We start from the raw sequence: 16,496 nt of genomic DNA on the forward strand, positions 1-16,496 counted from the left end.
TCGCCGATGATGAGTTCATGATGAAAGAAGTACGAGTTCGCAATGGGGAAGAAAATCGGTCGTGCCCTTTCAAAGGAACGTCCTAGTGTTTCCCTTAAGCATTCAGGGAAATCACGGGAAACTTAAATCTCGATGGCCGGACGGAGTTTTCAACCACCTTCCTCCAGCCTCATACCACTGCACCACCTCTTTCGGTTACAAGGCAATAATATTAGGTGAATTTGGAGGAAGAACATGTAATTATCCACTAATGCACCAAGTTTTATCGACGTTGGAGAATGATTACTTGCACTCTTACCGCACCTCTATTTTGCGGGATGCGCAATTCTCCGTAGTCATTTCCAATGGTAAAGACGTAGCAAGGTGCACCCGTTGAAGAAAGCGTCAACTCAGTTTCATATTCAATCATCATTGGTCAGAAACAGCCTCCGTAGACCCATGAAGGCACTAATTTTGAACCTGAGATTGATATGAGTAAAGGATAAGCATCTAGAAAATATTTTCCAATGTCTATCCACTCACAGAATGGATCAAATCCAAATGAAAGAGAAGTTCCTTCACTTTGTAAAAATATGATAATGCATTATATTAAATAGAGCTGCTTCATCACACAAGATACAATGTAAAATTTTTAGATGATAAAGACCTCACTAATGAAAAACTAAATGTAGTCCTATAGTTACAACAAAATTACTGAGAACAAGGTTTGGCCAATCTCTGAACTATAGTTTAAACATGTATGCATGCACAATCTGATCGAAAGTATATGAACACCCCTATGTAATGCAGAAATGGACATTAGACGTCGCGAGAGGCGGACCCAGGGACGCAGAGAGTGTTGTCACAGGCGTCTAGTCCTAGCAGAAATGGGGACGCACAACGACCGTGCAATCAAACAAATGTCCCTGCGGCCACGCTAACGTGATCCTTTTCGAGTCTTGGGTGCCCGTTCATGCTGTTTAGCTCGGGAGCAGCTAATTTCACTGACAATGAGAGAAGCTACCGTCACTCGACTATTGCTGGGAAGTGACGTCAAAATGACGTGTCTTCCACGAAACTCCTCAAATGAGAAACTTTGGGACTCCATACTGGAGTTACGTGTTTCATTGCTTTTGTATTAGAACTTGTCAGTGTGTCGATTCAAGTCAAAGACGCATTGAAGATTGATCATAAGCAGGTCGTTCTTGGTACAATTTGTTTCATATAATCTCGGATAATGACATGTCGGTGGTAAAAAGCCTTCAGAACATCGTTCACACGAAAGTAAATGCCAAGTTCCGTATGACTTTTAGCGTAGTGTAATGTAGCATATAGATGTATGGAGTTAGGAAGCAGGAGACATAAGCTAAACAAAGACCGGACAGACCTCAAATACAGACGGGCATGCACCGTCGAACATCGCATGAAATCAACAAAAGTTCTCACTCCTCAGTTCTGAAGTATTCCCAGCAGATTTCCGGCCGTCATGAATGCGAAGTGTGGGCATAACTCATATTAATGTTCATTAGTACGTATCCAGTAACCTTTCGATCAGCTAGTATATTCTCGTCGTGGAAGACTCTCTCACAGATCGCATGATATGACGTTTGTTCGATTAAAGCAGCGCTGAGGAACTTTATTCTGAGCACACTTATAATTACAGGCAATAAAAGATGTGTGTTAAAGACGCGGCAGTCGTCAAAGGCAGACCCATTAACACAGTTTTTAGTGCGTACGGCAATACGAGTGCGTGTATTACTTCTCTCGCCCCCGCCCTCGACTGCTTACTTTTCAGAGCAGGAGCTGAAGAACTCAAATTTCTACTATGATACTTCCCTACTTTGCCCACCTTCCCTGTATACACGACGTCTATTTTACACACTACAGGTAACAGCATATGAGTTGGCGACACTATCTGCCGTCGTACGTAACTACCCGAACGGCGATCAGTGAACACACGGAACAGGAATTGTTCTGTATTTACTGCTTGGTGCTTTCTTCACTGCAGAGGTTTGCGTTGGAATTTATCATTTTAGTGCTTTGTGCTGAACAGCTGAGCAGTCAATCCAACACATTCTACCAAACGGCAACAGAAAATACGATTAGTCGAAATGTTCACGTGCTTGACATACAGTACTTTGCTGCTACTGTATGAACACTACGACTGTGGACCATTCCTGAACAGGACGGTGGCGTTGACAAAGCGGGAGGAAGAACCATTACACTATGAACCCCAAGCAGTAGGAAGGCTGTTAATGACATCAGTCATCCTCAAAACCTAAAACAGCAGTGGTAGACATGAAGCAGTTTCATGATAAATTTAACACTGTATCTAAGAGAGTGAGTGTGAGAGAGAGAGAGAGAGAGAGAGAGAGAGAGAGAGAGAGAGAGAGAGGGCTCTCATTTCTAAGAAACTACAGGGTTATTACAAATGATTGAAGCGATTTCACAGCTCTACAATAACTTTATTATTTGAGATATTTTCACAATGCTTTGCACACACATACAAAAACTCAAAAAGTTTTTTTAGGCATTCTCAAATGTTCGATATGTGCCGCTTTAGTGATTCGGCAGACATCAAGCCGATAATCAAGTTCCTCCCACACTCGGCGCAGCATGTCCCCATCAATGAGTTCGAAAGCATCGTTGATGCGAGCTCGCAGTTCTGGCACGTTTCTTGGTAGAGGAGGTTTAAACACTGAATCTTTCACATAACCCCACAGAAAGAAATCGCATGGGGTTAAGTCGGGAGAGCGTGGAGGCCATGACATGAATTGCTGATCATGATCTCCACCACGACCGATCCATCGGTTTTCCAATCTCCTCTTTAAGAAATGCCGAACATCATGATGGAAGTGCGGTGGAGCACCATCCTGTTAAAAGATGAAGTCGGCGCTGTCGGTCTCCAGGTGTGGCACGAGCCAATTTTCCAGCATGTCCAGATACACGTGTCCTGTAACGTTTTTTTCGCAGAAGAAAAAGGGGCCGCAAACTTTAAACCGTGAGATTGCACAAAACACGTTAACTTTTGGTGAACTGCGAATTTGCTGCACGAATGCGTGAGGATTCTCTACCGCCCAGATTCGCACATTGTGTCTGTTCACATCACCATTAAGAAAAAATGTTGCTTCATCACTGAAAACAAGTTTCGCACTGAACACATCCTCTTCCATGAGCTGTTGCAACCGCGCCGAAAATTCAAAGCGTTTGACTTTGTCATCGGGTGTCAGGGCTTGTAGCAATTGTAAACGGTAAGGCTTCTGCTTTAGCCTTTTCCGTAAGATTTTCCAAACCATCGGCTGTGGTACGTTTAGCTCCCTGCTTGCTTTATTCGTCTACTTCCGCGGGCTACGCGTGAAACTTGCCCGCACGCGTTCAATCGTTTCTTCGCTCACTGCAGGCCGACCCGTTGACTTCCCCTTACAGAGGCATCTAGAAGCTTTAAACTGCCCATACCATCGCCGAATGGAGTTAGCAGTTGATGGATCTTTGTTGAACTTCGTCCTGAAGTGTCGTTGCGCTGTTATGACTGACTGATGTGAGTGCATTTCAAGCACGACATACGCTTTCTCGGCTCCTGTCGCCATTTTGTCTCACTGCGCTCTCGAGCGCTCTGGCGGCAGAAACCTGAGGTGCGGCTTCAGCCGAAGATAATTTTATGAGTTTTTCTACGTATCTGTAGTGTGTCGTGACCATATGTCAATGAATGGAGCTACAGTGAATTTATGAAATCGCTTCAATCATTTGTAATAGCCCTGTACTTGCAGGGGCGTATTACTTGAGCAGTTGTTTTTCGAACGGAACTATGTACTACTTCTACATCTGAAAAAAGTAAAGACTGTCCCATGCAGCGCCAAGGGAAACAACATCACAAAAGTTACGGGAAGTGGAAGACGCGAATGAGGAGAAGTGTGGGCTCAGGTTGGACAAACTGATGAGGCATCCTCCACTATAGAGGCGGTATCACCGTGGTTTTTCTTGTGTCAGTCTTAGTGCACCACTTGTGACTGAGTCCAAGAACCCGCAGCTTGTATGCAACTCCACTTTCACTGAGTTCATCGAACAAGCTGAAACGTTTCATGTAGTAAGGACACAGTTCCAGAGCTAAAACCGTCACGCACAAATAAGCCGCGACAAATACCTCTTTAAAATTGCGTCCCGTAATGTGTGAACACCACACTGTGGATCACGCAGCGCATTCAGAAGGTTAGCAGTACTCCCAAACGGCACGGAAAGTCAATGAACACACGAACGACACACTGCTGAATATCAGCAGGTGAAACGACAGTAAAATTAGTATGGAGACAACTTTTGTGAGGTTTGACAAATGGAAAAGTGCAGGAACACAAAGAAAACAGCAACAGCGAGTTCCTTAAAAATTAAAAATCGCGAAAGGCTAACGTCCATCCAAGTTTTCTGTTCGATTTCAACCTCTCCCAATGACGAGGAGAAAACCTATCGACTGCAGAACTCGTAAATAACGGCAATAACAATTGTGAGAAAGTTCTACACCGAACTCAAAGGAAACTGTTTTTAGTCTCTAAATTGCAAAATCTAGGTGTTATGTGTGTATTTAGTAATAGAATAACCAGCGATGTTGTTTTGTAAATCTGGTGTGAAACTGCAATGCGCTGAGGAAGAGGAAAGATAACAATTAAACATTCTAAACCCTTAAAAATTCATAAATGAAATCTACATCCCTGGACTACTTGTACAGTCGGTTAAGGTAGTGTGTCTTCTTTATGTGAACAGAATGAATGACGAATTAGAGAGTGAAGGCCCAACTCACGCCGATGACGACTGGAAGAAATATTAAGTTAGCACTCAGAAATATTACAATGCATAGCAGCGATCCTACCGGTACTTCGGGAAGTCGTAGGGCATCAGTTTCAGAGAACCGCGAGCGTCCTACCTGAAAAATAAGAAATTTACCATGAAAAAACAGAGCATAGTACAAGTAAGCTAGGTATAAAATAAGCTGCAGAAGAAATTCGTAGAATATAATTGCTACATAAATCACGGCATGCAGAACAAGTTACGACTACTTAGGCCGGTATTACATTACCAAATTTATTTGACACAGCTGATTTGTCAAATGTATAAGACACACTAGTTCTTCGACTGAAATTCCACGTGGCCTAAGGCGTGTTGTCGCGGCGGTCTCCCTCTCCTCTCCTCTCCTCTCCTCTCCTCTCCTCTCCCCCCCCCCCCTCGAAAAATGGTGGTATCCTCATCGTCAGTAGGCGTCACTGTGGTTTGTAGAAGCCGAACACACCAGAATTTTAAGAGGCGATACTGAATCACGCTAACGAGAACACATCAGAGAGTACACGAGCAATTTCTTTGGCTATTAATGAGTGGAACTGTGAAATAAGTGATGTTTTGGTTTATGCCTAATCAATTACTTGTAGAAGTGGTTGCGTTACCAATATGTTTTCAATTGATTGTGGCACCGACACGGTACGTTTCTAGACGTGGGTTCCAATTCAAGATGTTATCTACTTACTCCCCTGTACAAGTTTAGAAGTCTGTGACGCGAATTTCCGAACAGCCTGCATACCGTGAGATGTAATGGCCCTGTAACACTCCCTTGGAGCACGCCTGAACTTAGTTTTATGGCTGATGACTGCTCTCGATTGAGAATGACATGCCGTATTCCGCTCGCTAGCAGCTCTTCAATCCGGTCTCATAGTTGGTCTGATATTCCACACGCATGCGTTTGAATTTGGCGGCAGTGCGAAACTGTATCGAATGCCTTTCGGAAGTCGAGGGACATAGTATCTTCCTGGGCGCCTGTATCTAGTGCTTTCTGTGTCTCGCGACGAAAAAAGCGAGCTGGGTTTCACACTGCTGTTTTCGGAATCTACGCTGGTTCCTACAGAGGAGCAGAGGAGATTTTTTTGTCTCCCGAAATGTCATAATATGCTATCATAAAAAAATATTCCAAAATTGTACAACAGACCGACGTCAGAGATACCGGACTATCGTTTTGCGCGTCTGTTCAATTTCATTGAAGTCTTCAGAAAAAGAATTAGACATCCAACAGCTGTAGCCTCTAATCAAGCGATCTGGTACTGATGTGAGTACCACTAGGCACAAATAAATAATCAACCAATTTCAAGGCCTCTACCTACCCTTATGTGCTGCTCTACATTCTGTTTTGCAACGTTTCTTTGGTTACCCGACAGTAAGAAAATGATAAAGTTGTGTTATATTCACTATTGAAGTGGTTTTGTGAATGTGCCGACGTGTCGGAATATACACCGGTGTCCAAAATTAAAGAAACAAAGGGAAATTTTACAAGGTTGCATTTATTTTGCCACACAACAGTATAAACATATACTTATATGGATATGGTGTCTTCTTTCGGACATGTCTGAAAGGACTTCATTGATGATCTGCAGCCGCAGAGAACGAAATTAGAATTATATACTAATACCTTCAGCCCTCTACAACTCTATACGACTAAGAAATTTCTCGACACAAGGAAGACGAGAATACTTCGGAACGGCAAAACATGTACGGCGTCCATTTGTGACACCTAGTGTATACAAAATTCTGTGTAGTTGTAGGCAATTATACACTGGAACCACGTAATGAACCAGTGACACCCGTTTAGCCGACCACGAAAGGAACCGCTGCTTGAGACAAACGGACACATCGAGATTGAAACCATCGAATAAAATTCACTGAGACCAGCGTTTTAGCAAAGATAGCGCATGTATAGAGAGCCCATACAGATTCGGAAACATCCTAATAATTGTAATTGGGAGGAAGAGAGTTAGGTTAAATGAAATATTTATACCAACTTTGCGCCAACAGATCGCTTGCTTTTAAAAGTAAAGTATGACGCCGGCTGGAGATGGTCAAGCAATCGATATCGCATAACGAATGGCGGTGCCCTTTATAGAGCTCTATAAATTCGGTGGGCCCTCCAGCACTAATAAATGGTTTACTTCCTTCCAACCAAGGGAGCTGTGCACTACCTTTCAGGCCATGCCCATACCCGATCTACTTTTTAAAAATATGACAACGCACAACAGACACTTGTGAATGTAGAGCAATCGGCACCCTGAATCACGTCGTCTAGGAATGTGCAATTAGATAAGGTGTTACAGACCAGGAACGCCATTGGTAACACGATAGTCTATAATATGAATTGTTAACTATAGACCTATATGGCTGAGACACAGTCAAGAAGAGGCCATACGTTTTGAGAAAGAGACGCGCCACGGTGGAACATCAACCTACAACAACCTTCTGGGCGCGGTAAGGAGATGAGCCTCGGGGACGACCAGGAAGGATTTCCTGAGACCCTGACAGCCGTCTCCCCATCTCTTCACCTTGGGTGTCGCAGCAGCGCAGCCCTGTGAATCCTGAGTTGTACCTCACCGCGCCGGGGGCTCACTATCCAGACAAACGAGGTATCCCGCTTCCTTCTGATACGAAGTAGAATAGTGCAGTGCAGTGTAATGTAATGTAATTTAGTGTAGTGTTGTATAGTAGTGTACTCCAGGACTACAAATCACAAAATTCGTGACCTACCAATGCTGCATAGGGTAATAGATCAGTAGCGTGTGCCTTCTGCACTACGGGTGAACACACACACACACACACACACACACACACACACACACACACACACACACACATATATATATATATATATATATATATATATATATATGTGTGTGTGTGTCAGATGGCCAAAAAAATAGTTTATACATTTTTTTAAAATCTTTTTCTTTTTAAGTAGATGTTCTATGTAGACTTTTTCCTCGTAAACATCATAATGCTTAGTTACAATAACAAATTTAAAATTATATTAACATCCTCGTATTACCTGCTATATACATGTGAACTCATGTGCAACATTCGTTCTGTTCTTGTATATAGATAACACACTAAAAGGTAACAGCAATTAGGTACATAAATAAATGAAGGATTTCTAGCCGATTTTACCATATATGACTAGTCCTTTGCGACGGATTAACACCGGAAGCTAGAGGAAGCAGGGCAGGTTACCTATCGGCGGACCGGGATCAACCACGGCACAACCGCATTTGAAAAACAGTCGTCATAGAGCAATGAAGCTTTTTTTTATCCCAGAGGCAAGCTAAAAATAGTTGCTACTCCAGCACCAAAGGTAAGTGCCTGTAGTAATCTAACTGTTCTCAGATTACTTATATTACAGAATCGTATCACAGGTCAGGGAAACTTTCACAGGTATCAGAGAAGTACAATCTCCAAGTAGTTCCTTGCTATATCCGCAGAAATCGTCACGAAAACGAAACGGAGTTCAAAGTTTTGTCTGCTTTCTACGGAAACAATACAGTTTATTGACTTCAGTTGTACCTTGCTACGTCCGTCTCTCCCAGCAACACTGCCTCCAGAAATCGGATATATGCACAATTTAAAACAAGCAAATCAAAAACGGGAAAAAATACTGAAAGCACTTGACGTCTGGGCACGGAAGTTCACTTCAGCTTTCTCTTTAAGCTAGCCTCTTTGGGAAGAATAAATTTGCCGGTCACTGTGGATAGTGAACTTCCGACTTTACCAACACTTATCTATAATCGTTCCGCCCCAAGAGGTCCCACAACCGCCTCGCACATCCATGAGGGCTACTGAACAACTTCATTTTGGCAACACAAATCAGTTTTGTAGATTGCTTTGTTTTCGTGACTTATTCCAAATGTTGGAAGAATGCACTCTATTTTTCCTGCTAGCGTTCTCCCAAAACTGATACGAAGTATCTTAATGCAAAAAGTTACTTGCGCTTTACAAGAAATACATAGATAAAGAAAAACTCTACACTGTGCACAAATAAGAACGTAAATAGATCAATATTTTAATAAAAGCTGCTAGAGCAGTGAGAATAGGCAAGCCTATTTTATAAAATTTAAAAACTTACAATGGATAAAACAAAGTAGTTTTGTTTACTGCATTCTAAATATTGTTGGATGCGTTTGGCCTCTAGCCTGAAGAGATATAGATGTTTTGAAAGCTCTGGAAGACGTTTTTGCTATTCGATCAGTCCACACAATTATGCAGAATTCAACTTTCGGCATTTGTCAAGAACAGCCAACGCGAATTTTACTTTGGCCATTAATAAAGTCTATTGTCATTGCTTGTTCCTGTGTTCTGTTAGCATATATCTAATGTTTCGTAAAAAGTATGGCCCCTCATAACCGCACCTTCACCGTTCAGGTGTCAAACTGCACAGAAGACAGCTCTCGTAACATACGCGATTTTGTTGCTGACGTATAAATGACAACGACCGCCACTGAAAAGCTCTACTCAGTACAGGAATAAAACGCCAGGGGCGCTGCAATACACTTAGTTCACGTATGCCATGAGATAGGGATATGCACATATATAATGGCGGCAGCACCGCGTATACAAGATGTAAAAGGGCAGCGCATTGACGGAGCTGTAGTTTGTATTCATGTGTTTCATGTGAAAAGGTTTCCGATGTGATTATAGCCTCACGAAGGGAATTGACAGACTCTGAAAGCGGGAAGGTAGTTGGAGGTAGGCGCATGAGACATTCAATTTCGGAAATCGTTAGAGAATTTAATATTCCGAGATCCTTAATGCCAACGTGGACAACGCAGTCGCCCACGGCCTTCATTAACAACCCAGAGCAACGGCGTTCGCTTAGAGCTGTCAGTGCTAATAGACAAGCAATACTGCGTGAAAAAAAAAAAAAAAAAAAAAAAAAAAAAAAAAAAAAAAAAAACTGCTAAAATCAATGTGTGACGTATGACGAATGTGTCTATTAGGACAGTGCGGCGAAATCTGACATTAATAGAGAGGCCATGGCAGCCGACGATCGACCGGAGTGCGTTCTCTAACAGCATGACACCGCCTGCAGCGCCTCTCCTGGGCTCGTCAGCGTATTGGTTGGACCCTAGACGACTGGAAAACCGTGGTCTGGTGAGATAAGTCCCGATTTGAGTTGATAAGAGCTGATGATAGGGTTCGGGTGTTGCACACTGTCTTGTTGACATGGTTTCTTGAGGTCTGCGCAAGCTGGTTGTGGTTCCATAATTGTGTGGGCTGTGTTTACATGGAATGAACAGGGTCTTCTGGGTCAACTGAGCCGATCACTGACTGGAAATATTTTTGTTCTGCTACTTTGAGACCATTTGCAGCCATTCTTGTATCCAGAACAACGATGCATCCCGTCGCCGCGCCACAACTGTCTACGATTTGTTTGAAGAACATTCTGGCCAATTCGAGCGAATGATTTTGTCGTCCAGAACGTCCGACATGAATCTCATCGAACATTAAAGGGACATAATCGAAAGGTCAGTTTGTGCACAAATTCTCTCACCGACAATGCGACTTGTTGATTCCATGCCACGTCTAGTTGCTGCACTACGCCGGGCAAAAGGAGAACCGATAGGACTTTATGAGATATTGCATTACTTTTGTCACTTCAGTGTAGACTCACGACTTGTAATCTACTGAGGGAAAAAAACTCGCTTGTTTAGAAGGACGTAAATCATTAATCATTGGAATAATAGTAAAGGGTTATTAATAAGTAGTTCATGACTACGTGGCAACTAGGGGCCATACAGGGAAATGACATACATCAGTGGATAGACCATCTTTCCATGTTTCGATTCGTAGTAACCACTGTGGCGTAATTGCAGTGCACACCACAAGGGGACACGCGTGTCAGAACATGCAGACAATGTCTATCGGAGAAGTTACGTCACGATCCCATCAAATTTGCGATGGTAGAAGTTTTGGTTCTTTATATAACTGTAGCAAATAGTGTTTGTTTATAGTTAGAGCAGATTTCTGGTGTCGAAAACTTTGAAATGGGACGCTGTGCTGCACCCAAATGTAGAGAAACTCAGCAGAAGGGATAAGGTTATTCAGATTTCCTACGGGAAACAATCGGAGAGAAAAATGTAGAGCAGATACATGGAAATCGACTATATATTCGAACTGGTCAGACATGAGTGATTAGTTTCGTAATTACAGCTATGACGACGTATTTTTCTGGAGAGCTTACGTAAATACGGTTTGTGCAGGATTCACTTTGAAAATGATAGAAGAAAGCTGTTAAAATGGAATGCACTGCAATAAACACTAGTATTTGGAAATTTCAGTGTAAACCTTTTGCTGTACCACAGGATTTTAATCACAGATCTGAACTGAAACAGTTTGAAGGAAAATCTGGACTTCATGGAGTGCACTAATTATTGGGAAACTCCTGCCTGTTTCTAGCTTAAAATATAGTCAGTTACCTGTATTCGTCACGCAACGCAAGATGTTTTTGTTACTGCAGTAACAATATTGCTTGTTCCGTTATCCCTAGAAGAGAGTGTGCTGATCTTTGATTTTGTAGCACATTTTTCTCTGTCATCCCATCATTCAACGGCGGTGATTTGAGTGGAGGTGTGACAACCTTATCTACGGACCTATTGTGGCCAGTATGTTCGTACTGCTTACACTAAATGTGAGGATGATGAAGTCCTGCGTTATTACTCATTTTCAAAATTTTTCATGACAAGGTTCCCTGAAATGCATCCTGTTCTCCCTGAGGATTGTAAAAAAAAGGTTCAAATGGCTCTGAGCACTACGGGACTTAACTGCTGAGGTCATCAGTCCCCTAGAACTTAGAACCACTTAAACCTAACTAACCTAAGGAAATCACATACACCCATGCCCGAGGCAGGATTCGAACCTGCGACCGTAGCGGTCACGCGGTTCCATACTGAGGCGCCTAGAACCGCACGGCCACACCGGCCGGCGAGGATTGTGAAAATACAAATTTCAGAAGTGTGTTCAGTTACACACACACACGGCACATTTTCAAGAATATCGTGGAATTTATTTCCTGTACATGTTCTCCTTTCATGAACGAGCACACACAATTCTCGATATACTGTGCTAGCTCTGTGCTAGCAATGTGTACCAAACAACGATTAATCGGGTGTTGTACGAACAAACAGGACAGCTAGAACTCTACGGTGTGGATATTGTTAGGGAATTTTCACGTGTGGAGCTTTTCCCTTTGCTCCAGCTGAACTGCCAGTATCGGCTTGGAATGACGTCCATTTGTGAACACAGCAATGTAATTTCAGATTCAAAAGTACCCAAAAAGCGATATACACTTCCGAAATTAAATACATTGTCACGTACGTCACACCATATCGTTCTTTAGCTCCAATATGACGGCTCCGTTAGGAATTTTGGTGTCCAAACCTCTCTGTATAGACCTTGCATGCAAACAACGTACCGAATTGGAGTGCATTTCGCGCCTGCGGGTAGGCAACCCAACCACCTGATTTCCAAAGCGGGCTGCTGTCGTTGTGCAAATAGCCATATCCCACTCACGTATTGACGTTTGCCAATATACAAACCGTGTCCGCATCGAGCACCAAGTCTTTTAAAAACTTTGATAAATGCTCCATCATGGAATAAATGTCTATTTTCTATGTCTCTCTTAGTTTTCGCACAGTCGTCTTCTGGAACCCCCACAGATACTTATGTACAGTATGTGCGCCCCCCCCCCCCCCCCCCAAAAAAAAATAAAATAAAATAAAAAAACATCGACCAACTTCGGAGACAGGTCCCTTATACAGAAGTAAGTAAAGTATCTGTGGTAAACATGCCACCTGAAATGTATACCTACAGGTATGAACACTTGCACATCTTCGATACTATGAAACATATCTCTTCTGCTGGTAGGTCTCTGCTTTCCATATTCTGGGAGGAGGAAGAACTGACCAAAACAACACAAGCATGTCTAGTGAACATGAGGTCTAGAAAGCATACTTTAAGACCTATGAGCACTTTTTCATCTGCTCTAATGCGAAAAACGTTCCTTCTACTGAAAAGGTGCCCACAGCACGAGGTCTGTTTTAATAGTAACGAAGAAGCAGGTATGCGCTTTCGATCCCTTGTTTACAAGACACTTTCTTGTGTCAGTGAAAGGAACCTGTAACTGATGTTTGTCGGTGTTTTCTGTGTTCTGTTTTCTATATATACTGAACGAAAATATTCGTTTTATAACAGAAAACTACAAAGTTATGCGAAGTTTTTCAAAAATGGTAAAATAATGCACGGACAATCTGCAAATCGGATAATAGTGCCTACAGCGAAATAGCCTGGCGCAAGTCTTTCAGCTGGACGCCAATTCAGTGACTTGCGTATCACGGACCCAATTGGTGTTCCCAGCGCTCATTCACAATAGCACTGATCGGACCCGACGTAATTTAATTTCTGTGATCGGCCGAGAATCTGTGTATCCAGCGTGGCAAGATCACCGTATAATCCACACTTTGATAATCGGGAGCTTGCTGTATACACTGGTCGGCGACAATATTATGACCACCGGCTACTATCTATACAAAAGCGTCCCCGCGATAGCCGCGTGACCTGACGAGGAATGACTGGTAGTGAGAGACAAGCACGGTGCATGTTGTATCGATGAGCGTGCTCTCTGTGTGTAGAAAAGGGAAACCACGATCTATCCGAGTTTGACCGAGGGCAGATTGTGATGGCCCGGAGGCACGGCACCAGCAGTTACGAAGCTGCAAGACTCGTCTTGTGTTCGGTAAGTGCTGTGGTTCGTGTGTTCAACACGTAGCGAAACCAAGGTGAAACCGCTTCCAGACATTGCGGGGTTGGGCGGCCGTCATTACGTATGTCTGACGTCGCAAGCCAGGCAGACTGTAAAACAGAACAGGCTCGAACTGTGGCGGAACCAGCATCAGACTTTTATGCTGGGCAGAGTAAAAGTGTGTCTAAACGCACAGTGCATCGAATACTCTTAACGACGGGCATCCGCTGCTAACGACGCATGCATTGGCCAATGTTAACAACACGACATCGGCAACTACGACTGAAATGGGGACGTGACCATCGGTACTGGACACTGGCGCAGTGGTAGAGCGTTGCATGGTCTGACGAATCCTTATACCTACATCATTATGCAGATGTGAGAGTGCGGATCCGTCCTATTCCTTGGGAACCGTTCCTTGACAGCTGTAGTGCGGTACGGAGACCATTGCATTCTGGGGAAATTTGACGTGGGCATTCATACTAGACCAAGGTGTATCGTCAAATGGTTGGACACCACGTAGACCATTTCATGACAATGTCTCCCGACGGCAGTGACATTTCTCAACAAGATAACGCGCTTGGCCGAGCGGTACTAGGCGCTTCAGTCTGGAACCGCGCGACCGCTACGGTCGCAGGTTCGAATCCTGCCTCGGGCATGGATGTGTGTGATGTTCTTAGATTAGTTAGGTTTACGTAGTTCTAAGTCTAGGGGACTGACGACCTCAGATGTTAAGTCCCATAGTGCTGAGAGCCATTTGAACCAAGATAATGCGTCTTGTCACAAGACCAAGATCGTGCTGGAGTGGTTCGAGGAACACAGTAGCGAGTTCCAATTGACGTGTAAGCCTCCCCAAATCGCCAGATCTGAATCCGATCGAATATATCTGGGATGTGACTAAATGGCTCAATTGGGCCTGAGCACTATGGAACTTAACTGCGGAGGTCATCAGTCCCCTAGAACTTAGAATTACTTATACCTAACTAACCTAAGGACATCACACACATCCATGCCCGAGGCAGGATTCGAACCTGCGACCGTAGCGGTCGCGCGTTTCCAGATTGCAGAGCCTAGAACCGCACGGCCAGTGTGAACGTGGCCCCACAGCTCTTCGCCCCCCCCCCCCCTCCCCCGAATATACGGTAATTAGGTGCCGCGCGCGCGCGTGTGTGTGTGTGTGTGTGTGTGTGTGTGTGTGTGTGTGTGTGTGTGGTGCCATCTCCCTCCAGCTATCTACCAAGTCCTCATTGCTTCCATGCCAATACGAGCCAAAGGTGGACATGCCGGCTATTAGGTAGGTGGTCATGATGTTCTAGCTGATCAGTGTACACGTAAGTGTAAGAGGGAAACAGCTTCCACCCACCCACAGCGTCTCGAAGCAGGTACTGAGCAACAGCTGTAGCCTGTACGCCTCTCTGGAGTCCTCCCGCGAGCGTGCGCTCCAGAGATATTTCGGTGCGTGTTCAGAGCAAGGCTGTGCGATAATTGCGGCCGCGGTACGGCGCGCTCGACTGCGTGGCCTGGCGCTGGCCGCGGGCACAAAGCGGCGTGAGAAGCGAAGCGGACCCGACTTTCACTGCGCTTCCCACGGCGGCCGCCGTGTCCGTCGTGCCGTGCTGTGCTGCGATATGCCGTGCGGCGCCGGAAATCCCGTTGTAAAGCGCGCACGCAGCCCTCGTTCTGCGGGACACGCCACGGCACGCCAAGCCGTGTCCTCGACACGACAAAGTTGCCACCGCACTGCGACACTTGCCGCGCCGCGCCATGCTAATTAGCGACACGCCCGGCGCGCTACTCTCGTTTCGCTTGTTCCGATTTTAAATCCCTTTGCACGTCTCGCCATATCTTACTGTTACATGCCAAACATCAGCGTTGCAACTTCTTCACTTACCGTCATCTAGTGCTTGATTTGTAAAAAAAAAAAAAAAGTTCCGGTACTGTGACCTATGGCGGTGTTGTATTGAAATTTAGAAGCCTTAAAATGTTATTTTAATGCTTTCTTTGTCAGAGCTACAGGTACAGCGGACCGGGGCGTACCGACGCAAATCAAGCACTGTCATTCACTACAATGTAGATAAGCTCTGCACTGTGTTGGAGCAGTATCAAGTTAGTGCAACACACCAACTCTTATTTTTCTTTGGCAAACATCTTGGCGGCAAAAGAGGTACCGGGTGATCAAAAAGTCAGCATAAATTTGAAAACTTAATGAACCACCCAATAATGTAGATAGAGGTAAACTGACACACATACTTCGAATGACATGGGGGTTTATTTAGAACCAAATTAAAACAAAGTTCACAAACTGTCCGACAGATGGCGCTTGAAAGCAAAACGTCAGTGACTGCGCATGACAATCGTGTATAAAAGGAGCTGTAATAGAGAGAGAGAGAGAGAGAGAGAGAGAGAGAGAGAGTCAGATGCGCCAGCAGTCGCAGCATTTTGACGTTACCTAAAAAGGCGCTTTTAGTGAAGCTGTATTATCAGAATGGGGCATGTGCTAATTCAGCGTTACGATCCTATCGCCACAGGAAGGAGAGTCGAACGGGTAAAGATCCGTTGACAAATGCAGCTGTGGCGAGAATGATTTCGAAGTTCGAAGCCACGGGTTGTTTAGACGATAGACCCCGTAGTGGCCGACCGAGCACAAGGCGTAATGCTGCTGAGACAGTTTACAGGAAGAAATGGAGACTGTAGCGGGTTCGTCCATGCACGGGGAAGTCAGCGCTCGTGCAGTCGCACGTCGCACCGGCATTCCATACACTATTGCTTGGTTGGCACTTAGGCGTATCCTCCGAAGCGATCCGCACAAAATCCATCGGCATCATGAACTGTTACTTGGCGATTTAGTGAAGCGGAGGGCATTTGTGGTGTGAGCGTTTCAAAAGATGGCGGAAGACGACGATTGGTTGAGTAACGTGCTGTGGACCGACGA

At 44.4% G+C, this 16,496-nt stretch overlaps 1 protein-coding gene across 3 annotated transcripts in view; it reads right to left on the minus strand.

The window, feature by feature from the left end:
- Positions 1 to 16,496, minus strand: part of LOC126480744 (serine/threonine-protein kinase tricornered) — a 602,474-nt gene that overhangs the window by 347,339 nt on the left and 238,639 nt on the right. The window contains exon 2 of one of the 3 annotated variants that reach the window (XM_050104024.1): positions 4,838 to 4,887. The exons of the other annotated variants lie outside the window; for them this stretch is intronic. The gene's annotated coding sequence lies outside the window, so the exon portion shown is untranslated. The remainder of the gene's footprint in view (positions 1 to 4,837; positions 4,888 to 16,496) is intronic. 3 annotated transcript variants of the gene reach the window in all.

Source organism: Schistocerca serialis, chromosome 5 (assembly GCF_023864345.2).
Source record: "Schistocerca serialis cubense isolate TAMUIC-IGC-003099 chromosome 5, iqSchSeri2.2, whole genome shotgun sequence".
In the NCBI taxonomy this organism is placed as follows: domain Eukaryota; kingdom Metazoa; phylum Arthropoda; class Insecta; order Orthoptera; family Acrididae; genus Schistocerca; species Schistocerca serialis.